The 27,705-nt window shown below is 39.1% G+C and overlaps 1 pseudogene; it reads right to left on the bottom strand.

Moving 5' to 3' along the window:
- Positions 1–244: 244 nt before the first annotated feature.
- LOC130032600 (serine/threonine-protein kinase PAK 1-like) overlaps positions 245–27,705 on the bottom strand; it is an 88,706-nt pseudogene continuing 61,245 nt past the window's right edge.

Genomic DNA, 27,705 nt, shown 5'->3' with positions numbered 1-27,705 from the left:
ATCTACAACTGTACCTCATGGTGTTTCACTAATAAAAACTTAAAAAATATAATTAAGTGTTTGCCTTGCATCATTCTGGCCATTGTTCAAATCCCTGGCACCATATATGGTCTCCCAAGCACCATGAAAGGTTGTTTGAGCACATACTTTGTAATAGCCCCAAAACGTCGTCTGGTATGGCCCAAACACTCCTATCCAAAAAAGGAAAAATAGTCTCATAAGATAGCTGATAGCTTTTCTGAATTTATGGGTTACTGTTGATGGTAATAAGGTACAAAATTTTCAAAGGGTTTTCAATGATGTATGGTTTCTTTTCAATCAGTTCAATGACCTTGATGGCCAGGAACCAGATGTCAACTTTGGACCTATAGGCCTTCCATGCCACAAACCATGCGGCCATCCAGTACGGAGTCCACATCATTATGCTCCATTTGCTCTGATAAGTAAATATTTAGTTATTCAATAGCAAATTAGTTAGTTTGACTCTTAACAGTATATTCTCACTTTTGATGTTTCTATAAATGACCTGGTTTGAATAAAGAAATGACAAAAAGCTGGCAGGCACTCATAGCACAGTGCTACAAACTGACCTTCATACATTTAGATTTCCATCACCACATCTATCAAAAAGCCTCCAACCAAGTATTGGTTAACAACCCAGAGTTTATTTCTCATGACGCAACTGCCCCAGTATTTAGCTATATTTTATTTATATGTTTGTTGTTCCTTTGGTCTCATTAATAATCAGCTCTTCCTTAGGCTGCTACTAAAGTTTCATCTACTTAATGACCAGCTCCTGTATTGTGCCCGTATTCACCGCGTTGTATGTGGTACCTGAAACACCTTATCCCATCTTCTCAAACTATGTATATTTCTTTTTAGGATTGTTCATGCTCACTGTTTGCAATTTCTCCAGTATCATCTCATTAGTTATTGTAAGCTTCTTCATCTTAGTATTCTAAATCAGAATATCTGATGGAAGGCTATTATTCACAGTAAGTGAAATGAAAGGTGTAGCCACATCTCCAGGTTGAATAATGTTCACCCACAAATAGTATATAAAGAGATTTTTTGTGTGCTTTTGGTATGGAATGATTACTGGGCACAGGATATCATCATCATGATTCTGTTAATCTTTTGAAATTGAATGCACTAGAGAAGCCTCACATTGTCTTCACATGCAAAGTATTAATATAATTATGATATTAAGGTGATATATCGGTAAAGCTCATGTATTTCTGACTGTTGGAGCTCTTCTTTGAGTAATACAAGTATGGAGCGATAGCACAGCCGGTAGGGCGTTCGCCTTACAAGCGGCCAACATGGCCGACCCGAGTTCGATTCCTCCGCCCCTCTCGGAGAGCCCGGCAAGCTACCGAGAGTATTCGATATGCCAGACACAGTAACAACAAAGTCTCTAATGGAGACGTTACTGGGCCCGCTTGAGCAAATCGACGATCAACGGGAGGGCCTTTATTTATTATTATTATTGAATATATCTAGAGCAGCCTGTGGATTTTTTCTCCACCAACTAGTTGATATTTCATATATAAATCAAGCAGACCCATTGATATGGAATCCATGTGAACGCCCCCTGTGAAAGCATGAACTGAACTGTGCATCAACATGAACTATGCACAAAATATGAAGGAAGAGAAATTTCTGGATGTTTCTTCTTTTGTTTTATCCGTAATTAAATGAATCAGTAAAAATGTGATTTTTTTCTTCTCCTCTATGTTTGGAGGTGAGGATTCAAACATTGTTTAGGGCTGCAGCTTCTTCACTGCAAGCTCTAATGTTAATACTGATGTTCTCTAAACAGGGGCTGAAGATTTGTCTTACATATCTGGGCCATTATTTTATTAGTCATCACCAGAAGTAAATTCTTCCATGCTCACTCAGTTTCACCTGCTGTCTGCTCTCCACCTGGTCCCCCTAAGTTGCAGGAGCCAGTTCCATGTGTGGATGTGCAAGGGGCCTAGTCACTTCCTCCCTCTGCTGTCCATATGCTCTTGGTGCTTCCCCAACACGTTGGAGGGTGATTCCCCCACTTGCTAAATATATTATTTTTATTGGAGAATGATATTATTACCAAAATGGTTAGAAATTAAGACTTCCGATTATCTTCACTCTAATATTAGCTAGTTAAGCATTTTGTTAATAATTTCTTTCCTACTGTGACATTTTCTCCACTACAAGTAAAATTGTATATATCTCATTCTTATTTCTTTCGCTATTTTGTATTTATCAATATATTCTTGTTTTCAGGGGGCCCCGATAACCACTCTCCGGCCCACGGAGGTGGCCCGAGGATTGATCCGATGGTGCAAGGAGGGACCAGCCGAATGAACACGAGACACAAGAGACAAAGTACAGTTTAGAAACAGAGAGAAAAAGGGACAGGCTTTATTGATGGATACAAGCTGTTTATATAGGGTAGGGGCAGCTCAGTCAGGAGCAGAAGCAATATAACCATATATGGTAAGGTCAGCAACAAGAGCTTTACCTAACATTCAAGGTAGACATTTGTACATCAAAGGGTCTTATGACAGTAGGTGCATCCTGAGCTTTACATTTGTATATCAAAGGGTCTTAGGGCAGTAGGTGCATCCTGGAGGTTACTATAGATAAGGCCAAATAAGATAACTGTCAGCCTGATGTTATTTGCTATAGATTAGGCATCCACTGAGGTCAGGAAGCCCTGGGAGACTGTCACCATTGTCTGTCCCAAGCAGTTCCTAACATGGGAACCATGGCCAGGGTCTATGAGAGGGCTCTTGGCTTCCCAAACTTGTTATAATGTATTCTAACATATCTACATACTTTATAGTCTGATTTAAAAACTTTTAAACATAGTTTCACTATCACTAGCACTATCACCCTATTGTTCATCAATTTTCTGGAGCAGGTGCCAGTAACATCTCCATTCATCCCTGTCACGTGCTAGTGTAGCCCGATGGCATATTGGGGGCTCTTTCAAGGTCAGGGGAATGAGGACCAGGACCATCATCTTTACTGTTTCTGGCATATCAAGTATGCCACGGGTAGCTTGCTAAGCTCTGCCGTGGGGGCAGGATATTCTTGGTAGCTTGCCAGGCTATCAGAGAGGGATGGAGGGCAGTCTCTAATCACTTTTTACAGGTGTTCCCAGTCAGGCATATATGCGGGCAGAATACTCTCGGTAGTCTACTGGGTTCTCTGAGAGCGAGAACTAGAGAATAAGAGGTCGATTTCGGAAGGTTGGTTTTATAGTCTCTGGATCCTGGCCACGGGTTACACGGCAGTTGGTGGGTGTAGCTGTCTAGCTACTGGAAGATGGAGGATCTGGGTGAAGGAGACCCAGTTCCGAACTGAACAGGCTGGGAGATCTAAGCCCCAGGTCCCACACACCTGGGTTCCTCTGATGGTTCCTTCATATGTGAAGCTCGTCTGAGCGTGTGGAGAATGGTCTCAGCATGGTTGTGGCTGGGTCCCACAGGTCTTCAGCTGCCAGTGCTCTGCTCAGAGTAGAGAGAGAAACTTGACCCATTCTCCTCCAAGGTGCCCCGGCAAGGATAGCCAGGCGCTGGGGCAGGAGACTCTGTCATAGTTTATGACAAAGATAAATTGTCTTTATATGGGGTAGGGGCTGGAGCGATAATATACCTGGTAAGGCATTTGAGTTGCACGTGGTAGACCCGGGTTCGATTCCTCTGCCCCTCTCGGAAAACCTGGCAAGCTACCAAGAGTATTCCACCTGCACGGCAAAGCCTGGCAATCTACCCATGAGGTATTCAATATGCCAAAAGCAGTAACAACAAGTCTCACAATGGAGACATTACTGGTGCCTGCTCGAGCAAATTGATGAGCAATGGAAGGACAGTGCTACAGTGCTATATGGGGTAGAAATTATGAGCTTCAACCTTCATGAGAAAATTAGGTAACTTCAGGCTTCTAAAATTACTAAACCTTCTCATTAAAAGTAAACTCTGCGAGTGGTGTGCACTATAGAGGGTCAGGCATTTGACTTGCATGTGGCTTAACCATAGTCTATCCCAAGCAACACATATGTGCCGGAGCAATGGCAAGAGTAATTCCTGATTGCAGCAGAGCCATGAGTAGCCACTGAGCATCACTGAATGTGGCCCCCAAACAAAAAGTCAAAACAAGCAACAATAAAAATGTAAACTCAGGAACTAGAGATATAATATATCGTGAAAGGCACTTGCCTTAACCGTGGCCAACTAAAGTTAGATCTCCCAAACCACAAGTGGTCCCCTGAGCAGTGCGAGGAGTGATTACTGAGCATGGTGTGGTCAAAAAAGAAACCAACAAAATTTAAATTCACTTCTATAGGCTGACTCTTAGTTATTCTTTTCCATTATCCTGTTACTTTATATTCCACGTATAAAATAATTCTGCATATATAACTTCTGTATATAACTTCTGGGTTATAAGGGACCTTGATACACTTCTGGAGGGATTCTACTGCAATTTATGGGTGTTGGTCTGGAGCATTGCATGCCTGAAAGTTTATTATTGACAGTACTATATATCGTGATGTCTAAATATATATTGGGACATCTTTTCTAATTGTGCTTTTTGGCCAGTGAGGTATATTCCCAAGAGTTGAATCACTGGGTTACATTACAGTTCAATTCCTAGTTTTTGAAGAATGTCTATATTATCTTTTCAAATTTGGTCCAGTACACATTCCTACCAGAACTGAATGGGGGCCAAATTTTCCCTACATCCTTGCCAACATTGATTGTTCTTATTATTTTTGAAAAACATCTGCATTCCTATGTTAATTGCAGGGTTATATAAACAGCTATAATATGTAAACCACCTAATTACTAAATGAATAGAAGAATAGTTGACTGAATAGGAAGTATGGTGCATATACACAAAGATTTCTAATTGGCCATATGGATAGAAAAAATTCATGCAATTTTCTGCAACATGGGTGGTTCTGGAGAGTATCCTGCTGAGTGAAATCAGCAGAGGGAGAGGAACAGACTCAGAATGATCGCTCTCATATGTGGGATACAGAGAAACTTTGTAGGAGAATGTCAAATGCCCAGTGGCGATATAAATAAAGGGCCAGGAAATTGGTCTTCAATAGGAATCTTGACACTGGAACAGGGGTGAAGGTGATAAATTAGGAAAGGGAACACATATGAGGGTGGTGGAGGGAAAATGTACCTGTCACAGATGTAGGCTGGGGAGTAGGAGGGAGACTGGGGGTATTGAGGGAGGGTAGTAGGCACTGGTGAAGAGACTGGTGTTGGAACAATATACTCCTGAAATTCAATCATAAATATTTTGGTATTGTGTCATGCATGGTAATTCAATTGAAATGAATAAATGAATAAGGGGAAAAGAAAAAAATTGATTATAAATCAAGTGATGGCGGGTTTGTTGAGAAAAGGAATCCTCATAAATTGCTAGTGGCAAGGTAAAAAGGTGAAACAATTTTAGAAAATTGTGTATAGCTCCCAGAAGACCTTAAATAACTTTGTTAAGAGATATATCACCGGGTTTATTATATTTTCTATGTATTTAGTTGAACAAAATTTGATCCCTGAAACCGCTTTTTGCCCCTGAAGTAATGCCAGGAGTGAACCTTAAGCATAAAGCCAGCAGTAAACCTTGAGAATTTCTGAGTGTGATCCTCCCCCAAAACAGAACGAACATATGGCTCAACATACTAAGTTATAATTATATATCCAAATTCAAACAAAACATCAATTTGAAAAGTTATATGAATCACAATATTTATTGTAGCATCATTGGTAATAGCTAAAATGTGAAAACAAATGAAGTGTATATCAATATATGATTGGATAAAGAGAATGTGGTGTATATATATGTATATATATATATAAACAATAGAAGAATACCTTCTAGAAATTATGAAAATTTTGCATTTAAGACAAAATACTAGACGGCATCAGCATGTATACAATAAAGCACGATAAATTGAAAAATGAACAGTACAAAGTAAAAAAAAATTAGTGGATACTGACAAGGCACTCATGTTGCTAGAGAAGAAGGAACAAGGGTGGGTAGGCTTAAAAGAGATTGAGTAGCTTTTCCAGGAAATTGAAAAACGGAAACTCTCCCAAACAATTTCTATGAAGCCCATATCTCTCTAATACAAAAAGGAAAGAAAGACACCATGAGAAAAGAAAAGTACAGGCCGATATCCGTGATGAGCAGGGATATGAAGATTCTCAACAAAATACTACCAAACAGAATTCAACTACTCATCAAAAAGATCATACACCATGACCAAGTAGAATTCATCCCGGGGATGCAAGGCTGGTTTAACACTCAGAAATCAATCAACATAATCATATCAACAAAAGAAAATATAAAAATCATAGGATCATATCAATAGATGCAGAAAAAGCATTTGACAAGATCCAGCACCCACTCATGAGGAAAACCCTAGCCAAAATGGGGATAGACGGGACTTTCCTCAATATAGTTAAAGCCATCTACCACAAGCCTACAGGAAGCATCATCCTCAATAGGGAAAAACTGAGATTGTTCCCTATAGATCAGGGAAGAGACAAGGATGTCCACTCTCTCCACTGCTGTTCAATATAGTACTGGAAGTACTTGCAATAGCGATTAGGCAAGAAAAAGATATCAAAGGCATCCAGGTAGGAAAGGAAGAAATCAAGTTCACACTATTCACAGATGATATGATACTATACTTAGAGAACCCTAAACCCTCTACCAAGAAACGCTTAGAAACAATAGGCTTGTATAGTAAAGTTGCAGGCTATAAAATCAATACCCAAAAGTCCATGGCTTGCCTATACACAAACAGTGAAAAAGAAGAAAGTGACATGAAGAAAAAATCCTGTTCACAATTGTGCCCCAGAAAATCAAATACCTAGGAATCAGCTTAACTAAGGAAGTAAAGGACCTGTACAAAGAAAACTACAAAACGCTACTTCAGGAAATAAAAGAGGGTATGAGGAAATGGAAAAATATCCCCTTTCATGGATTGGGAGAATTAACATTGTCAAAATCGCAATACATCCCAAAGCACTGTATAAATTCAACGTGATACCCATGACATGCTTCAAAGAAATGGAGCAAACACTCCTGAAATTTATATGGAACATTAAGCCCCCCAAAATTGCTAAAGCAATTCTTGGGAAAAAGAAAATGGGGGGGAATCAACCTCCTTAAGTTCGAACTCTACTACAAAGCAGTAATAATTAAAACAGCATGGTACTGAAACAAAGGCAGATCTGTAGACCAATAGAAAAGGGTTGAATATACTGACATCTCCCCCCAAGCATACATCCATCTAATGTTCGACAAGGGGGGAAGAAAACTAAAGTGGAACAAGGAAAGTCTCTTTAACAAATTGTGCTGGCAAAACTGGACGGCTACATGCAAAAGAGTGGGCTCAGATCTCTGCCTAACTCCATGTACAAAAGTAAAAGCAAAGTCTATTAAAGATCACAGCATTAGACCGGAATCCATAAGGTAAATTGAGGAAAAAGTTGGCAAAACCCTTCATGACATAGAAGCTAATGGTAATTTCAATGATGTCACCTCATTGGCCAAGCAATTGAAAACAGAGATAGACAAATGGGACTATCTTAAACTAAGAAGCTTTTGCACCTCAAAAGAAACAGTGACCAAAATACAAAGTTTACAGAATGGGAAATGATATTCGCCAAATACACATCCAACAAGGGGTTGATATCAACGATATACAAAATACTGGTTGAACTCCACAAGAAGAAAACATCCAATTGCATCAAAAAATGGGGAGATGAAATGTATAGAAACTTTCACAAAGATGAAATCCGAATAGCTAAAAGGCATATGAGAAAATGCTCCACATCATTAATCATCAAGGATATGCAGATCAAACCCACAATGAGATATCATTTCATACCACAGAGACTGGCCCAGATCCACAAGAACAAAAGCAACCTGTGCTGGTGCGGATGTGGTGAGAAAGGGATCCTCCTTCACTGCTGGTGGGAATGCCGAATGGTTCAGCCCTTTGGGAAAACAGTATGGACGACTCTCAAAAAATTAAAAATTGAGCTCCCATTTGACCCAGCAATACCATTCCTGGGAATATCTCCCAGAGAGAAAATGATGCATAGGCCAAGTCACATCTGCAATTGTTTGTTCATTGCAGCACTCTACAATAGCCAGAATCTGGAAAAAACCTGAGTGCCCGAGAAAAGATGACCGGTTAAAGAAATTTCGGTATATTTACAGAATGGAGTACTATGTAACTGTTAGAAAAGATGAAGTTATGAAATTTACATACAAGTGGTACTACATGGAAAGTATCGCATTAAGCGAAATGAGTCAGAAAGAGAGTGATAGACATACAAAGATTGCATTCATCTGGGGAACATATAGTAACAAAACTGGAGACTAACACACAAGAATGGCTGAGATTAGTACCAGGAATTTTACTCCATGGATTGGGAGCCAGCCACACATTCTAGGCGTAAAGGGGGCTCAGATAGAGAAAGGAACACCAAATAAAGGGTGTTGGGAGGATCCTCCCAGGGTGGGAGAAAAATGCTTAAAGTAGACTATAGACCAAACATGATTATCACCCATTGCCTCTTTTGCAAACCACAACACCCAATAAGAGAGAGAGAACAAAAGGGAATGCCCTGCCACAGAGCAGAGTGGGATGGGGGGGGGGCTGGGGGCTGGGAGGGGTACTGGGATCCGTGGTGGTGGGAAATGGGCACTGGTGGAGAGATGGATATTTGAACATTGCATAATTGAAACCCAAGCACAAAAATTTGTAAGTGTACAACTGCATCTCACGATGCCTCAATAATAAAATTTTTTAAAAAAATTTAAAAAGGATTTCATGATCTAAAAAAAATAAAAATAAAAAAATAAAAGAGATTGAGTGATTTGAGGAAGGTTGCTCAGTGGTACTATTTTGTTGTTTAAAGATTAAATATTATGTAATTTTAAATAACTTATTAAATTGAGAATTAGTAAAGTAAAAAAATGAAGAAATCATTAAGTATACAGGAGATAGTGAATACTACACTAAATACTATGTATACATAGGCTACCAGAAGCTCTAATATGGAGAAACATTTTAAAATTGATGAAAAGCAAAAATCATACAAAAACTGTATATCATAGATATTTTAAAAAGCACTAAAGAGATAAAGGGATGGTTCCATACCAACAAACACGAGGATGAGATCTTTTTCCCCGCTACCACACATATGTAGCAAATATGCAGTCCTATATGTTTGCTTTGAAATATCCCTAGTAACACAGTAGAGTATACAATCTGAAGCACACAACCAGGTGTCAAACAAGAGTAAAAGCTGTGTGAGTACTATAATCTAAAGTCTCATTTCTGCAAGTATGTGTATTAGAAACTCAGTAATTTCTGGAGAGCACTAAAACAAAATTGTTCATAAACAACTCATTTAAATGAGCACACCAATGAAGTGTGTAAGCACTGCAAACTTTTTAAAGAATGGGTGCAACTTCTGTGAGCACTTGACCAACTGTTGATCACAACAAAAAGTATGCGACTAGGTTCCTCTGGGAGCAGGGGAGCGTGTCCCTTTCCTGTGACCTGCACGTGAGCACTGGGCTACACCAGTGGGCAGCCTGAGGAGATTTTGGGGAACACCTGCCGGAGTTCCACAGGACCACCTGCCCAAACCTTCAGGGCACTGAACTCCTCTGCAGGTTCCTAGGTCAGTGCTTCCCAGGGATCGGCTGGGGACGTGGCCTCCATGTAGGGACATGGCCTCCTCAAAAGTGAGCATGGCCTCCACTGAGGCAGGCAGCCAGCACTCTCACTCACATCCTAGTCTTTATCACCTAATTCTGTGTGGAAAAAAATCTTGGCCGCCTCAAAAACAATACAACAATAATCTACTGGCCTACTTCAATTCTAACAAAAGACCAGTATGCAAGAAGCTGTACAAGCCCAATATAAAAGAGCACCTCTTCCAATGCTTCATCAATGCTTCATCATAAGCCACAAAATAATGCCTGGGAGCAAGGACAGATTTTAGAAAGGGAGAAGGGTCAACACCATCGACTGACCTTATTCAGAAGCCTTTCCCACAATAAGAGGGAACAGTTCTAGTGAATTCCAAGGTTTTACCTCTAGTCAACCACAATAGCATGAAGAAACAGTGCAAATATCCACTCTGAGGAGAGGAAAAGGAAAAGAGTCCCAAATATTCAACGGGGGTTACCCACAAATATGCTCTCTACCATAAAGAATTCTGAGATGAAATGCTAAGGATGTTCAAGGAACTACTTAAAGAATCAATGGAGGAGACATCCAGAAAATTCAAGGAAGAAAGGAAAGAAACAGTACAACAGATGGTCGAGAAAATACAGGAGGAAATGATGATGGAAAGAAAAAGCTACAAAAAGAAGTGTCACAAATAAAAAATTCGGTAAATGAAATTAAAAACTCAGTGGGTACCCTCAGCAGTAGAATGACTACAGCTGAAGACAGGATCAGTGAACATGAAGATGGGCAACAGAAATCACATAGGGTAAAACAAACAATGGAAAAGACCGCAAAAAAACTCTAAGGAGAATCAGAGACCTAGGGAATGATGCCAAGAGGAACAAAATTGGAATAATTGGAGTACAGAAGGACAGGGAGGCAACCCCAATGAAAAAGCTACAGTGAAAGAAATCATTGCTGAAAAATTCCAGAGTTAAAGAATGCAGACATCCAGATCCAAGGAGCAAGAAGGGTGCCAGCTAAAAGAGACCCAAATAAAAACACTCCAAGGAATATCATAGTCAGAATGATGGATGCCATGGATACAGATGCAACACTGCAAGCAGCAAAGTCAAATAAGGAAATCACATACAAAGGAGCACCCCTTAGATTTATAGCAGAACTGTCATTGAAACCCTCCAAGCCTGAAGACAATGGTGGGATATAGTGAAAAAACTAAATGAAATGAACGCCTCACCAAGAATACTTTCTCCAGCTAAACTCTCACTAAAACTGGATGGAATGATATGCCATTTTATAGATAAACACAACTCATGAACTTCCTAGACTCAAAACCAAACATAAAGGAAGGATTAAAGTGGATCCTTTAAGAGAAGAAGGAAAACACTTATAAGGACAACCAACAACTACAGAAAGATGGCACAAAAACCCATGAGAATAATCTCTCTCAATGTCAATGGTCTAAATGCACCAATCAAGAGACACAGAGTGGCAAAATGGATCCAGAAACTGAAACCAACATTCTGCTGTCTATAAGAAACTCATCTGAACAGTCAGAGCAAACACAGTCTCAAAGCTAAAGGATGGAAAACAATCCTGCAAGCAAACAGCTCCCTCAAAAAAGCTGGGGTGGATATACTGGTATCGGATATCATAGATTTCAGATTGAAAATGATTAGAAGGAACAGCAAATGCCATTTTTGATTTATCAAGGGATATGTACAACAGGAAGAAATCACACTCTTAAATGTATACACACCTAATTAAGTACCAGCTAAATACTTAAAACAACTTCTAAAAGATTTTAAGGAGGACACTGCTAGCAACACAATAGTACTCGGACACTTCAATATCGCCTAATCACTTCTGGATAGATCAACAAGAACAAACCTCAGCAAGGAAACATTGGCTTTGAAGGAAGAAATAAAAGAGAAAGGGCTAATAGACCTATACAGGGCTTTACACCCCCAAAAGAAAGAGTAAAACACTCTTGTCCACACACACTGAACATTTTACAAAATAGACCATGTGCTAGGACACAAAATATACCTCAATATGTGGGCTGGAGTGATAGCACAGCAGGAAGGTCATTTTCCTTGCACGTGGCCAACCCGAGTTCGATTCCCAGCATCCCTTATGATCACCCGAGCACCACCAGGAGTAATTCCTGAGTGCAGAGTCAGGAGTAATCCCCGAGCATCGCTAAGTGTGGCCTAAGGAGCAAAAAAAATAACTCAATAGAATCCGGCAGATAGAAATAGTATCAACAATTTTTGCAGACCACGATGCACTGAAGATCGTAGTGAATCAAACAAAGAAACCAAGAAACAAATCAAACACCTGGAAATTAAACAACTCAATGTTGAACAATAAGTGGGCCAGGAAGGATCTCAAGGAAAATATCAAAAGATACCTGGAAAGAAATGAGAATGAAGACACGAGCTAACAGAACCTATGGGAAGCAGATAAAACCATGCTAAGAGAAAAATTTATAGTGTTGCAAGCATTCTTATTAAAGGAAAAAGGGGGGACATTGCTAACCTAGCCTCATAGCTCAATATCTTAGGAAAAAACAACAAAAGGAACCCAAATTTGGCCCAAGGAAAGAAATAATAAAACTTAGAGCAGAAATTAAAAACATGGAAACTCAAAAAACAATCCAAAAGTTCAATGAAATCAAGAGCTAGTTCTTTGAGAAAATAAACAAGATTGATAAACCACTAGAAAGATTCACAAAGAGAGAGAGAACCCTAATAATCCTAATCAGAAATGAAAAAAGGGACATCACAAGAGAAACCAATGAAATTCAAAAGATCATAAAAGACTACTTTGAGAGTCTATACGCCATGAAACAAGAGAACCTAGAAGAAATGGATAAATTCTTATAATCTCCGAGATTAAACAAAGAAGATGTGGGATACCTGAATAAACCTATTCATATTAAGGAAATTGAAAATGCAATCAAAAGTCTTCCCAAAAACAAAATCCCAAGCCCAGACGGATTCACTAGTAAATTCTTCCAAACATTTATTTTTTTAATTTTTATTTATTTTTTTTATTAGTGAGACATATGAGGTACAGTTGTAGACTTACAAATTTTTGTACTTGGTTATCAATTACACAATGATCAAACGGCCATTACTCCACCAGTGTCCACTTCCCACCACCACGGATCCCAGCAACCCTCCCAACCCCCATCCCCCCGATCCCACCCTGCATCTGTGGCATGGCATTCCCCTTTGTCCTCTCTTATTGGGTGTTGTGGTTTGCAAAAGAGGCAATAGGTGACAATAATGTTTGGTCTATAGTCTACTATCAGCATGCTTCTCCCATCCTGGGAGGATCCTACCAGCATCTTTATTTGGTGTTCCCTTCTCTATCTGAGCTCCCTTTTCCCCTAGCATGTGTGGTTGGCCTCCAAGCCATGGAGTAAAATTCCTGGTACTAAACTCGGCCATTCTTGAGTGTTAGTCTCCAATTTTGTTACTTTATGTTCCCCAGATGAATGCAATCTTTCTATGTTTATCCCTTTCTTTCTGAGTCATTTCGCTTAACATGATGCTTTCCATGTAGTACCACTTGTATGTAAATTTCTTGACTTCGTCTTTTCTAACAGCTACATAATACTCCATTGTGTACATGTACCAAAGTTTCTTTAACCAGTCATCTGTTCTTGGGTATTCAGGTTTTTTCCAGATTCTGGCTATTGTAAAGAGTGCTGCAATGATCAAACAATTGCAGATGTCACTTCAACTATACTTTTTTGCCTGTCTGGGATATATTCCCAGGAGTGGTATTGCTGGTTCAAATGGGAGCTCAATTTCTAATTTTTTGAGAATCGTCCATACTGTTTTCCAGAAGGGCTGAACCAGTCGGCATTCCCACCAACAGTGAAGGAGTGTCCCTTTTCACCACATCTGCGCCAGCACCGGTTGCTTTTGTTCTTGTGGATATGGGCCAGTCTCTGTGGTGTGAAATGATATCTCATTGTTGTTTTGATCTGCATCTCCCTGATGATTAATGGTGTGGAGCATTTTCTCATGTGCCTTTTAGCTATTCGGATTTCTTCTTTGTGAAAATTTCTATTCATTTCATCTCCCCATTTTTTGATGGGTTTTTTTTTGTGGAGTTCAACCAGTACTATGTATATCCTTGATATCAACCCCTTGTCGGATGTGTATTGGGCGAATATCCTTTCCCATTCTGTAGACTGTCTTTGTATTTTGGTCACTTTCTTTTGAGGTGCAGAAGCTTCTTAGTTTAAGATAGTCCCATTTCTCTATCACTTTTTTTCACTTGTTTAGCCAGTGGCGTGACACCTTTGAAGATACCATTAGCTTCTATTTCATGGAGGGCTTTGCCAACTTTTTTTACAATATACCTTATGGATTCCGGTCTGATGTTAAGGTCTTTAATCCACTTTGCTCTTACTTTTGTACATGGAGTTAGGCAAAGATCTGAGCCCATGTTTTTGCATTTAGCCGTCCAGTTTTGCCAGCACAATTTGTTAAAGATTTCCCTGCTCCACTTCAACTTTCTTGCCCCCTTATCGAAGATTAGATGCTCGTATGCTTGGGGGGAGATGTCAATATATAAAACCCTGTTCCATTGGCCTACAGCTCTGCCTTTGTTCCAGTACCATGCTGTTTTAATTATTACTGCCTTGTAGTAGAGTTTGAAGTTAGGAAGATTGATTCCTCCCATTTTCTTTTTCCCAAGAATTGCTTTAGCTATTCGTGGGGGTTTATTGTTCCATATAAATTTCAGGAGTGTTTGCTCCATTTCTTTGAAGAATGTCATGGGTATCCTAATAGGGATCACATTGAATTTATACAGTGCTTTGGGAAGTACTGCCATTTTGACAATATTAATTCTCCCAATCCATAAACAGGGGATATTTTTCCATTTCCTCATAACCTCTTTTATTTCCTGAAGTAGTGTTTTGTAGTTTTCTTTGTACAGATTCTTTACTTCCTTAGTTAAGCTGATTCATAGGTACTTGATTTTCTGGGGCACAATTTTAAACGGGATTGTTTTATTCATGTCATTTTCTTCTCTCTCACTATTTGTGTATAGGCAAGCCATGGACTTTTGGGTATTGATTTTATAGCCTGCAACTTTATTATACCATTCTATCGTTTCTAGGAGTTTCTTGGTAGAGGGTTTAGGGTCCTCTAAGTATAGTATCATATCATCTGCAAATAGTGAGAGTTTGATTTCTTCCTTTCCTACCTGGATGCCCTTAATATCTTTTTCTTGCCTAATTGGTATTGCAAGTACTTCCAGTACTATATTGAACAGCAGTGGAGAGAGTGGACATCCTTGTCTCGTCCCTGATCCTAGTGGGAAGGCTCTCAGTTTTTCCCCATTGAGGATGATGCTTGCTATAGGCCTGTGGTAGATGGCTTTAACTATATTGAGGAAAGTCCCCTCTATTCCCATTTTGGCTAAGGTTTTCATCATGAACGGGTGCTGGATCTTGTCAAATGCATTCTCTGCATCTATTGATATCATCATGTGAATTTTATCTTTTCTTTTGTTGATATGATGGATTATTTTGATTGATTTCTGAGTGTTAAACCTGCCTTGCATCCCAGAGATGAAGCCTAATTGGTCATGGTGTATGATCTTTTTGATGAGTAGTTGAATTCTATTTGCTAGTAACAACAAAGTCTCTAATGGAGACGTTACTGGGCTCGCTCGAGCAAATCGACGATCAACGGAAAGGCCTTTACCTTTACCTTTAGTATTTTGTTGAGAATCTTCGCATCCGTGTTCATCAGGGATATCGGCCTGTAGTTTTCTTTTCTCGTGGTGTCTTTCTTTCCTTTTGGTATTAGAGAGATATGGGCTTCATAGAAACTGTTTGGGAGAGTTTCTGTTTTTTCAATTTCCTGGAAAAGCTTGAGAAGAATTGGCAGTAGGTCCTCATTAAATGTTTGGAAAAATTCGCTAGTGAATCCATCTGGACCTGGGCTTTTGTTTTTGGGAAAGACTTTTGATTACAGTTTCAATATTGTTGATGTTAATAGGTCTACTCATATACTCTAGATCCTCTTGATTCAGCTTTGGGAGATTATAGGAGTCCAGGAATTTATCTATTTCTTCTAGATTCTCTTGTTTCGTGGCATACAGACTTTCAAAGTAGTCTCTGATGATCTTTTGGATTTCTTTGGTTTCTGTTGTGATATCCCCCTTCTCATTTCTGATTCGGTTTTAGGGTTCTCTCTCTGTTTCTTTGTGAGTGTTGCTAGTGTCTTATCTATCTTGTTTATTTTCTCGAAGAACCAGATCTTGGTTTCATTGATCTTTCGGATTCTTTCTTTGGTTTCCATGTCATGGATTTCTGCTCTAAGTTTTATGATCTCTTTCCTTCTGCCTGATTTAGGCTCTTTCTGTAGATCCTTTTCTAATATCTTGAGCTGTGTAGTCGAGTTGTTTCTGTGCATCGTTTCTACAGACCTAAGATATGCCTGCAGAGCTATAAATCTCCCCTTAATATGACTTTCACTGCATCCCATAGGTTCTGGTAGCTCGTGTCTTCATTCTCATTTGTTTCTATGTATTTTTTGATTTCGTCCTTGACTTCCTTCCTGACCCAGTCGTTTTTCATCATTGAGTTGTTTAATTTCCAGGTGTTTGATTTGGTTCTCTGTGTCTGTTTGTAATTCACTTCTATCCTCAGTGCATCATGGTCTGAAAAGATTGTTCATGCTATTTCTATCTTCCTGATTGTGTTGAGGTATGTTTTGTGGCCTAGCACATGGTCTATTTTGGAAAATTTTCTGTGCGCACTGGAGAAGAATGTGTATTGTTTCTTTTTGCGGTGTAAAGCCCTGTATAGGTCTATAAACACTTTCTCTTCTATTTCTTCTTTCAAAGCCAATGATTCCTTGTTGAGTTTTGTTCTTGTTGATCTATCCAGAGGTGATAAGGCGATGTTGAAGTATCCAAGTACTATTGTGTTGCTAGCAATGTCCTGCTTAAAATCTGTTAGCAGTTCTTTTAAACATTTAGCTGTTCCCTCATATGTGCGTATACATTTAAGAGTGTGATTTCTGCCTGTTGTACGTATTCTTTGATGAAGAGAAAATAGCCTTCACTGTTCCTTCTAATCTTTTTCAATGTGAAATTAATGTTGTCGGATACTAGTATGGCCACCCCAGCTTTTTTGAGGGAGCTGTTAGCTTGCAGGATTGTTTTCCATCCTTTGAGTCTGTGTTTGCTCTGAGTGTTGAGATGAGTTTCTTGTAGGCAGCAGAATGTTGGGTTCTGCCTCTTTATCCATTTTGCCACTCTGTGTCTTTTAATTGGTGAATTTAGACCGTTGACATTGAGAAAGATTATTGTTATGGGGTTTTATGTCATCTTTCTGTAAGAGTGTGTTGTGGTTGTATGGTTTGTCTTGTCTTATAGTAGTCCCTTTAGGCCTTGTTTTAGGTTTGGTTTTGAGTCTATAAAGTTCCTGAAATGCTGTTTTTCTAGAAAATTGTGTACCATTCTTTCAATTTTGAGTGAGAGTTTTAGCCGGGTAGAGTGTTCTTGGTGAAGCATTCTTTTCAATGAGTTTTTTCACTATATCTCTCCACTGCCTTCGGGCTTGGAGGGTTTCCTCTGATAGATCTGCTGTGAATCTAAGGGGTGCTCATTTGTATGTGATTTCCTTCTTTGCCCTTGCTGCTTGCAGTATTTTGTCTCTATCGGCAGCATCAATCATTCTAACTATAATATGTCTTGGAGTGTTTTTGTTAGGATCTCTTTTAGCTGGCACCCTTCGGGTTTCTTGAATCTGAATGGCGGCATTCTAGAGCTCTGGGAATTTTTTGATGATGATTTGTTTAACCATGGTTGTTTCATTGGGATTGTTCCCCCGAGATTCTGGTAATCCAATGATTCTAATGTTGTTTTTTTTTTTGGAATAGTCTCTTAGGATTCTGATTCTCTGTAGAGCTATTTTGAGGTCCTTTGCCACTGTTAGTTGTTGCCTGTTGGCTTTTTGCAGCTGATCTTCTAGCTCACTGATTCTTTCCCCTGCTGTGGTCACTCTATTTTTGAGGGCACAGACTGAGTTTTTGATTTCATCTATGGAATCTTTGATTCGTGCCATTTCTGTGTGGAGCTTTCCAATTTCTGCCCTCATTTTTTCCTGTATTTTGTCAATTGTGCGATCGATTATTTCTTCCATGTCCTTTTTAAATTTAGTGGATATCTGTCTGACAGTTTCATTGAGTTGATTGAACATCTTGATGACTTCATATCTGAATTTTTTTTTCAGAGAGGTCACTTAGGTGGCTAGCAGTTACTGAGGCTTCTGCACTCGTTTCATCGTCCTCTCCCTGCGGTGTGGATTTTCGTTGTTTCTTCATGTTGGTGTGTGGGTTTAGGGAGTAAATTTCTTGGTGTGAGTAAACTACCTGCGGCCGTGTAACCATCCGCCCGCTGAAAATTAGGCCAGGCCTCTTGTAAAAGCCACGCCCACTTGTAAAAGCCACGCCCACTTCTAAAGTGGCCATACCCCCACAGATACCTGGTGTGTGTCTGGGGTCAAAGACTGGATGGGGAGGAGACCGGAGGATCAGCTTTGTGGGCAGGCAGCGGGAAGGGGCTCAGGTCCGCATTTGTTCCCTGGTCCGAGATGACCCCTGGGCATTTGCAGGGTGGAAGCCAAGTCCCGGAACCGACTGCCAGCGGGCAGACTGATCTGATGGAGTGGAGACTGGTGGAGCAGCGTTGGAGGCTGGCAGTGGGAAGGGGCTCAGGTCCACTTTTGTCTCTTCCAAACATTTAAAGAAGACTTTTTGCCATTTCTCCTCAAGGTTTTCCAGGAAATACAAAAAACAGGAGTTCTCCCAAACATCTTCTTTGAGGCACATATCTCCCAAATACAAAAGCAAACAAAGACACCACCAACAAAGAAAACTATAGGCCAATATTCCTGAATAACTCTAATGCGAAGATCCTCGGCAAAATATTAGCAAATAGAATCGAACAACTCATCTAAAACATCATACACCACGACAAAGTGGGATTCATACCAGGAATGCAAGGATGGTTTAACATTTGAAAATCAATCAACATAATTCATCGTATCAACAAAAGTAAAGATTAAAACCATATGATCATATCAATAGACGCAGAGAAACTTTTTGATATGATCCAGCACCCGTTTATGATGAAAACTCTACCAAAATGGATTTTGAAGGAACTGTTCCCAAGATAGTCAAAGCCATCTATGACAAACCCATGGCAACTATTATCCTAAATGGGGAAAAACTAAGGGCCTTCCCTCTAAGATCATGGACAAAGATGCCCACTATCAGCACTCTGTGCAATATAGTACTGGAAGTACTTGCAATAGAGATTGGGCAAGAAAAAGACAATAAAGTATTCAGATAGGAAAGGAAGAAATCAAGCTCTCACTATTCTCAGATGATATGATAATATATCTCGAGAATCCTAAATCCTCTAGGATTATTGTTTAGATACAATAGACTTGTACAGTAAAGTTGCAGGCAATAAAATTAATGCCCCAAAATCCATGGACTTCCTATACGCAAATAATGAGAAACAGTAAAGTGACATAAAAAAATCCCGTTCACAATCGTGCCCCAGAAAATCAAATACCAAGGAATCAGCCTAACTAAAGGGGTAAAGGACATCTACAATGAAAACTACCAAACTATACTCTATGAAGTAAAAGGATTTGAGGAAATGGATACATATACCTTGCTCATGGATAAGAATTAACATTGTCAAAATGACAATAGTCCCCAAAGCATTATATAGATTTTATGTGATCCCTATAAGAATACCCATGAAATTCTTCAAAATAGATGCAGCACTCTTGAAATTCATATGGAACAACAAATGCCCACGAATAGCTAAAGCAATTCTTGGGGAAAAGATGTGGGGAGGCATTACCTTCCCCAACCTCAAACCCTACTACAAAGTGGTAATAATTAAAACAGCATGATACTGGAACAAAGTCAGGTCTGCAGATCAATGGAACAAGGTGGAATATCTGTACAAACAACGCCAAATATATGAACATCTAATTTTTGATAAGGGAGCAAGAAATGTGAAGTAGAGCATGGAAAGACTCTTCAACAAATTGTGCTAGCATAACTGGACAACCACATGCAGAAAAGGGGCTTAGCCCTCGACCTAATACCCTGCACAAAAGTCTGATGAAAATGAATTAAATATCTCAACATTAGGCCAAAATCCATAAGGTACATTGAAGACAACGTTGGTAAAACCCTCCACGACATTGAAGCTAACAGTATTTTCAAAGATGACAAGGCACTGGCCAAGAAATTAAAACAGAGATAGACAATTAGAAGTATTGTAAACAAAGAAGCTTCTGCACCTCTACAGAAACAGTGACCCAACATAGAAAGACAGTCTACAGAATGGGAAAGGATAATCACCCAATACCCATCCGACAAGGGGTTGATATTACGGATATACAAAACTGGTTGAACTCCACGAAAAGAAAACATCCAACCCCATCAAAAATGGGGCAATGAAATGAACAGAAACTATCTCAAAGAAGAAATTTGAATGGCAAAAAGGCACATGAGAAAATGCTCTGCATCACCAATCATCAGGGAGATGCAGATCAAAACAACAATGAAATATATATCATCTCACACCACAGAGACTGGTCCACATCCAAAAGAACAAAAGCAACTGGTGTTGGCACGGATGTGGCCAGAAAGGGACTCTCCTTCACTGCTGGTGGGAATGCCAACTGGTTCAGCCCTTCTGGAAAACAGTATGGACAATTCTCAAAAAATTAGAAACTGAGCTCCCATTTGACCCAGCAATACTACTCCTAGGAATATATACCAGAGAGGCAAAACAGCATAGTCAAATTTACATCTTCACTTTTATGTTCATTGCTGCACTGTTCACAATAGCCACAATCTGGAAAAATAACCCGAGTGCCTGAGAACAAATGCCTGGTTATAGAAACTTTGGTACTTCTATACAATGGAGTACTATGCAGTTGTTAGAAAGATGAAGTCGTGAAATTTACATACGAATAGTACTACATGGAAAGTATCATGCTAAGTGAATTGAGTAAGAAAGTGAGGGACAGATATAGAAAGATTGCATTTATCTGGGGAATATAAAATAAAAAAATAAGAGACTAACATACAAGAATAGTCAAGATAAGTACCACCCGTTTCACTTCGTGTTTTGAAGTCTAGCAACACATGCTTAGGGAAAAGGCAGCTCAGGTAGAGAAAGGAACACCAAGTAAAAGGTTTTGGGAAGATCCTCCCAGGATGGGAGATGCATGCTGAAGGTAGACTATAGACCGAACATGATTGTCACTCAATGCCTCTTTTGCAAACCTCAGCACCCAAAAGGAGAGAGAGAACAAAAGGGAATGCCCTGCCACAGAGGCAGGATGGGATGGGGGGGGAATGGGGTGTGGGAGGGCTACTGGGATCATTGGTTGTGGAGAATGGGCACTGCTGAAGGGACGGGTACTTGGTCATTGTATTACTGAAACCCAAGCACAAAAATTTGTAAGTCTACAACTGTACCTCATGTTGTTTCACTAATAAAAGTTTCTTAAATAATTAAAAAATTAAAAATAAATTTAAAAATATATGTGCGACTAGGCAACGTTTAAGTAATTGCAACAACCAGAATAACAACAAAACAACAAGGGTAAGGGTAAGGGCAAATACTCCAAATTATTAACACTCCCATGTGTAATAAGAACATGAATTCACGAAAGCAGCCTAATTTGTCTTAATAAAATTCCTGAACTTTAAGAGAGAAATCATTTTGACTTATTAGAAAAAGAAAAACAGAAAATAATAAAAAAAGACACCTATAAATGGATGCAAAAAGAAATGAGGCCCAAGGACAGGTTGGTAGCTCATCAGTCAAGTGCCTGCCTTGATTTTGGAAGGCCCTGGGTTTGATACTGGCACAGAAAATAAAAAGAAATGAATGAAAGGTGTTCCAGGCTACATTGGCAGGTAAATTAACAATAAATTTTAACCAGTAAAGTTTTAAAAATTAGGATAGGACGAGAAAAGAAAAGAATTGTTTAAAAAATTCTAGTAAATATAAAAAACCCAGCTTGGAACAATTTAAGAGATGGACCAAATCAAGCTGTTAATAATCTACTGATGCCAAAACATCCCCACTTCAGAGCAAAACACAGAAATGAGAATTTCTTGTATATGACACATGCTACATTTAGTATAGTCTACTGAAAAAAAAATTGACAATTTAGTGTGAATATTTCTGCTTAAAATAAATTATTTATCAAGCATTTTTGCCATTAAAGCAAAGCTGTAATCTTCCAAATATGCTTGTATGGTAAATTATGTTAATAAATTTTATTATTGAAATAACTACTTTAACTGAATGTTGTATCATTTGCCAGAAGCAGATTAAAAAATTGTCCAGATAGTATTCAATTCTATCCAATATTATCTGGTCCTCTTTGATCTCAATTTATAATGAGAAGTTTAATACAGAATTCCAGTGTTTTTCTTTTATGTAAACCCAAGGAGGTTCTGAGCAGAGATTTTAACCAAACCATGGTGTTTTCAAATTCGGGGGCTCTTTATAATATCAATAATGCTTCCCCATTTCTTACTTAAAGATGGTAGATAACTATGATGAAGCAAATATTTTTCCAATTACAATTCAGATAATTAATCATATTAATGTATTAAGTTCTGCATATCAAATAATCACATAATCTTTACTTAATTATCTGCAGGTTTTTATATCTTAAACAACTTATTTTTTACTTCTATATATGCTATTAAAATTTTATTTGAGCCAGAGAGGTAATTTTTCTAGCCTTTGTGTACCTTTTCTTTTATTTATTTATTTATTTACAGTTGTAGATTTACAATTTTTTTTGTGCTTGGGTTTCAATTATACAATGATCAGATACCCATCCCTCCACCAGTGCCCGTTTTTCACCACCATGGATAATATCCCTCCCACCCACATCCCCCCATCCCCCCTGCCTCTGTGGCAGGGCAATCCCCTGTGTTCTTTCTCTCCATTTGGGTGTTGTGGTCTGCAAAAGAGGCATTGAGTGGCAAACATGTTCAGTCCATAGTCTACTTTCGACATGCATCTCCCCTCCTGGGAGGATCCTCCAAACATCCTTTATTTCGTGCTCCCTTCTCTATCTGAACTACCCTTTCCTCTAGGATACCCGGCTGGCCTCTAAGTTATGGGGTAATCCTCCTGGTGCTGATCTCAGCTATTCTTGGGTATTAATCTCATACTTTGTTACTTTATATCCCCCAGATGAATGCAATCTTTCTATGTCTATCCCTCTCTTTCTGACTCATTTCGCTTAGCATGATACTTTCCATGTTGTACCACTTGTATGTAAATTTCATGACTTCATCTTTTCTAACAGCTACATAGTACTCCATTGTGTAGATGTACCAAAGTTTCTTTAACCAGTCATCTGTTCTTGGGCACTCAGGTTTCTTCCAGTTTCTGGCTATTGTAAAGAGTGCTGCAATGAACAAACAAGTGCAGATGTCACTTCGACTATACATTTTTGCCTCTCTGGGATATATTCCCAGGAGTGGTATTGCTGGGTCAAATGGGAGCTCAATTTCTAATTTTTTGAGAATCGTCCATACTGTTTTCCAGAAGGGCTGAACCAGTGGACATTCCCACCAACAGTGAAGGAGTGTCCTTTTCTCGCCACATCCATGCCAGCATTGGTTGCTTTTGTTCTTTTGAATGTGGGCCAGTCTCTGAGGTGTGAGATGGTATCTCATTGTGGTTTTGATCTGCATCTCTCTGATGATTAATGATGTAGAGCATTTTCTCATGTGCTTTTTTGCCATTCGGATTTCTTCTTTGAGAAAGTTTCTGTTCATTTCATTGCCCCATTTTTGGATGGGGTTGGATGTTTTCTTCTTGTGGAGTTTAACCAGTATTTTGTATATCCTGGATATCAACCCCTTGTCAGATGTGTATTCGGCGAATATCCTTTCCCATTCTGTAGACTGTCTTTGTATTTTGGTCACTGTTTCTTTGGAGGTGCAGAAGCTTCTTAGTTTAAGATAGTCCCATTTATCTATCTCTGTTTTCACTTGCTCGGCCAGTGGCGTGGCATCTTTGAAGATACCATTAGCTTCAATATCATGGACGGTTTTGCCAACTTAATCTTCAATGTACCTTATGGTTTCTGGTCTGATGTTGAGGTCTTTAATCCATTTTGATCTTACTTTTGTACATGGTGTTAGGCAGAGTTCTGAGCCTATTTTTTGCATGTAGCCATCCAATGATGCCAACATAATTTATTAAAGAGGCTTTCCTTACTAAACTTCACATTACTTGCACCTTTATCAAAGATTAGATGATCATATGATTGAGGGGAGATGTCAGTGTATTCAACCCTGTTCCATTAGTCTGCAGTTCTGCCTTTATTCCAGTACCATGCTGTTTTAATTATTACTGCTTTGTAGTACAGTTTGAAGTTAGGGAGGTTGATTCCTCCCATTTTCTTTATCCCAAGAATTGCTTTAGCTATTCGTGGGGGCTTATTGTTCCATATAAATTTCAGGAGTGTTTGCTCCATTTCTTTGAAGAATGTCATGGGTATCCTTATAGGGATTGCATTGAATTTATACAATGCTTTCGGTAGTATTGCCATTTTGACAATGTTAAGTCTCCCGACCCATGAGCAGGGGATATCTTTCCATTTCCTCATGTCCTCTTTTATTTCCTGAAGTAGCGTTTTGTAGTTTTCTTTTTACAGGTCCTTTACTTCCTTAGTTAAGCTGATTCCTAGGTACTTGATTTTCTGGGGCACAATTGTGAACGGGATTGTTTTTTTCATGTTGCTTTCTTCTCTCTCACTGTTTGCGTATAGGAAAGCCATGGACTTTTGGGTATTGATTTTATAACCTGCAACTTTACTATACGAGTCTATTGTTTCTAGGAGTTTTTTGGTGGAGGTTATTGGGTTCTCTAAGTAGAGTATCATATCATCTGCGAATAGTGAGAGCTTGATTTCTTCCTTTCCTACCTGAATGCACTTAATATCTTTTTCTTGCCTAATCGCTATTGCAAGTACTTCCAGTACTATATTGAACAGAAGTGGAGAGAGTGGGCATCCCTGTCTCGTCCCTGAGCTTAGAGGGAAGGCTCTCAGTTTTTCCCCATTGAGGATGATGCTTGCTGTAGGCTTGTGGTAGATGGCTTTAATTATGTTGAGGAAGGTCCCCTCTATACCCATTTTGGCTAGGGTTTTCATCATAAAGGGGTGCTGGATCTTGTCAAATGCTTTCTCTGCATCTATTGATATAATCATATGCTTTTTATCTTTTCTTTTGTTGATACGATGGATTATGTTGATTGATTTTCGAATGTTAAACCATCCTTGCATCCCTGGGATGAATCCTACTTGGTCATGGTGTATGATCTTTTTGATGAGTAGTTGGATTCTATTTGCTAGTAGTTTGTTGAGGATCTTTGCATCTGTGTTCATCAGGGATATCGGCCTGTAATTCTCTTTCTTTGTGGTATCTCTGTCTGCTTTTGGCATCAGTGTGATATTTGCTTCGTAGAAACTGTTCGGAAGTGTTTTTGATATTTCAATTTCGTGGAAAAGCTTAAAGAGCATTGGGAGTAAGTCCTCTTTAAAGATTTGGAAGAATTCACTAGCGAATCCATCTGGGCCAGGACTTTTGTGCTTGGGGAGACTTTTTATTACCATTTCAATTTCCTTGATGGTGATAGGTCTGTTCAGGTATTCCAGGTCTTCTTGGTGCAGCCTTGGGAGTCTGTAGGAGTCTAGGAATTTATCCATTTCCTCGAGGTTTTGATGTTCCGTGGCATAAAGCTTCTCAAAGTACTCCCTGAGGATCCTCTGAATTTCTGTGGTTTCTGTTGTAATGACCCTCTTTTCATTTCTGATTCGGTTTATTAGGGTTTTCTCTCTCCCTTTCTTTGTGAGTTTTGCTAGAGGCTTATCGATCTTGTTAATTTTCTCAAAAAACCAGCTTTTGGTTTCATTGATCTTTCGGATTGTTTTTTGGGTTTCCATCTCATTAATCTCTGCTCTGAGTTTTATTATTTCCTTTCTCCTGTTCGGGTTGTGCTCCTTTTTTTGGTCCTTCACCAAGCTCTTAAGCTGTGAGGTTAGGTTACTTATGTGTGTTCGCTGCTCCTTCCGGAGGAATGCTTGTAGAGCTATAAACTTTCCTCTTAACACAGCCTTTGCTGTGTCCCATAAGTTTTGGTAACTCGTGTTCTCATTTTCATTCGTTTCTAGGAATCTTTTGATTTCCTCTTTGATTTCCTGTCTAATCCACTCGTTGTTCAATAGTGCACTGTTTAATTTCCAGGTGTTTGATTTAGTTTTCTGTTTTTGTGTGTGATTTACTTCTAATTTCAGCGCATTATGGTCTGAGAAGATTGTTGATACAATCTCTATCTTCTTAATTTTATGGAGGCATGTTTTGTGGCTCAGCATGTATTCTATCTTGGAGAAGTTCCATGGACGCTTGAGAAGAATGTGTATTCAGCTTTTTGTGGATGAAGTGTCCTATATATATATATCTACTAAGTCCCTTTTTTCCATTGTTTCCCTCAAAGGAAGTATGTCCTTGCTAAGCTTGAGTCTGGTTGATCTATCAAGAGGTGACAAAGCAGTGTTGAAGTCTCCCACTAGTATTGTGTTGCTATTGATGTCTTTTTCCAAATCTATGAGTAGTTGTTTTAAGTATTTTGCTGGTCTCTCATTAGGTGCATATACATTTATTATTGTAAGTTCTTCCTGTTGTACAGATCCTTTGATCAGTAAGAAATGGCCTTCACTGTCTCTTATGACCTTCCTCACTCTGAAATCGATGTGGTCTGATATAAGGATGGCTACCCCAGCTTTTTTCTGGGAGCTGTTTGCCTGTAGGATTGTTTTCCAGCCTTTGACTCTGAGTCTGTGTTTGCTTTGACTATTGAGATGCGTTTCTTGCAGGCAGCAGAATGTTGGGTTCAATTTTCTAATCCATCCTGCCACTCTATGTCTTTTAATTGGTGCGTTTAGCCCATTGACATTGAGAGAGAATATTGTTATGGGATTTTGTCCCATTGTTCTGTTAAAATTTGGTGTATTTGAGGGGCCTTTCTTGCCTTAAAGTAGCCCATTTAGTTGTTCTTGTAACCATGGTTTTGAGTCTATGAAGTTCCTGAGCTGTTGTTTGTCTGTGAAACTGTGTGTTGTTCCTTCTATTATGAATGAGAGTCTCGCTGGGTAAAGTATTTTTGGAGAGGCATTTATTTCATTGAGTTTTTTCACTATGTCCCACCACTGTTTTCGGGCCATGAGGGTTTCATCAGAAAAATCAGCTGTGAATTTTAAGGATGCTCCTTTGTAAGAGATTTCTTTCTTTGATCTTGCTGCTTTCAGAATTTTGTCTCTGTCTAAGGTTTTGGTCATTTTGATCAGAATGTGTCTTGGGGTATTTTTATTCGGATTTCTTCTAGCTGGTACCCTTCGGGCCTCCTGAATGTGGTCACAAGTTTTCTTCAGCTCTGGAAACGTTGTAGCAATGATGTCTTTGACAGTTTCTTCTTCATCAAGGTTTTCTTCCTGTACCTCTGGGACTCCAATAATTCTTATGTTACCCCTCTTGGCCTCATCCCGATCTTCTCTTGCCATCTGTTCGCGAATTGTGAGTCTCTTTTCCATTTTCTGCTCTTTTCTGGAGAGTCTCTGAACTTCATCTTCGAGTTCACTGATTCTGTTCTCAGCAGCTGTTACTCTGCTGCTGAGGCCTTCCACTGAGCTTTTCAATTCGCCTACGAGATTTTTCAGGTCTGATATTTCTGATTGCATTTTCCTCATTTCTGCCTTCAGATCCTCTTGTCTTCTATTGGCATTGCTTTCCATTGTTTCTTTTAATTCCCTAAGCATCCTAAGTAGCTCCCTCCTGAATTCCTTGTCAGAGAGG

The sequence above is a fragment of the Sorex fumeus genome, unplaced genomic scaffold (genome assembly GCF_029834395.1).
Source record: "Sorex fumeus unplaced genomic scaffold, SorFum_2.1 ptg000050l, whole genome shotgun sequence".
Classification (NCBI taxonomy): Eukaryota; Metazoa; Chordata; class Mammalia; order Eulipotyphla; family Soricidae; genus Sorex; species Sorex fumeus.
Note: the sequence above shows the minus strand (reverse complement) of the source record. Positions and strands in the feature narration are given on the sequence as shown.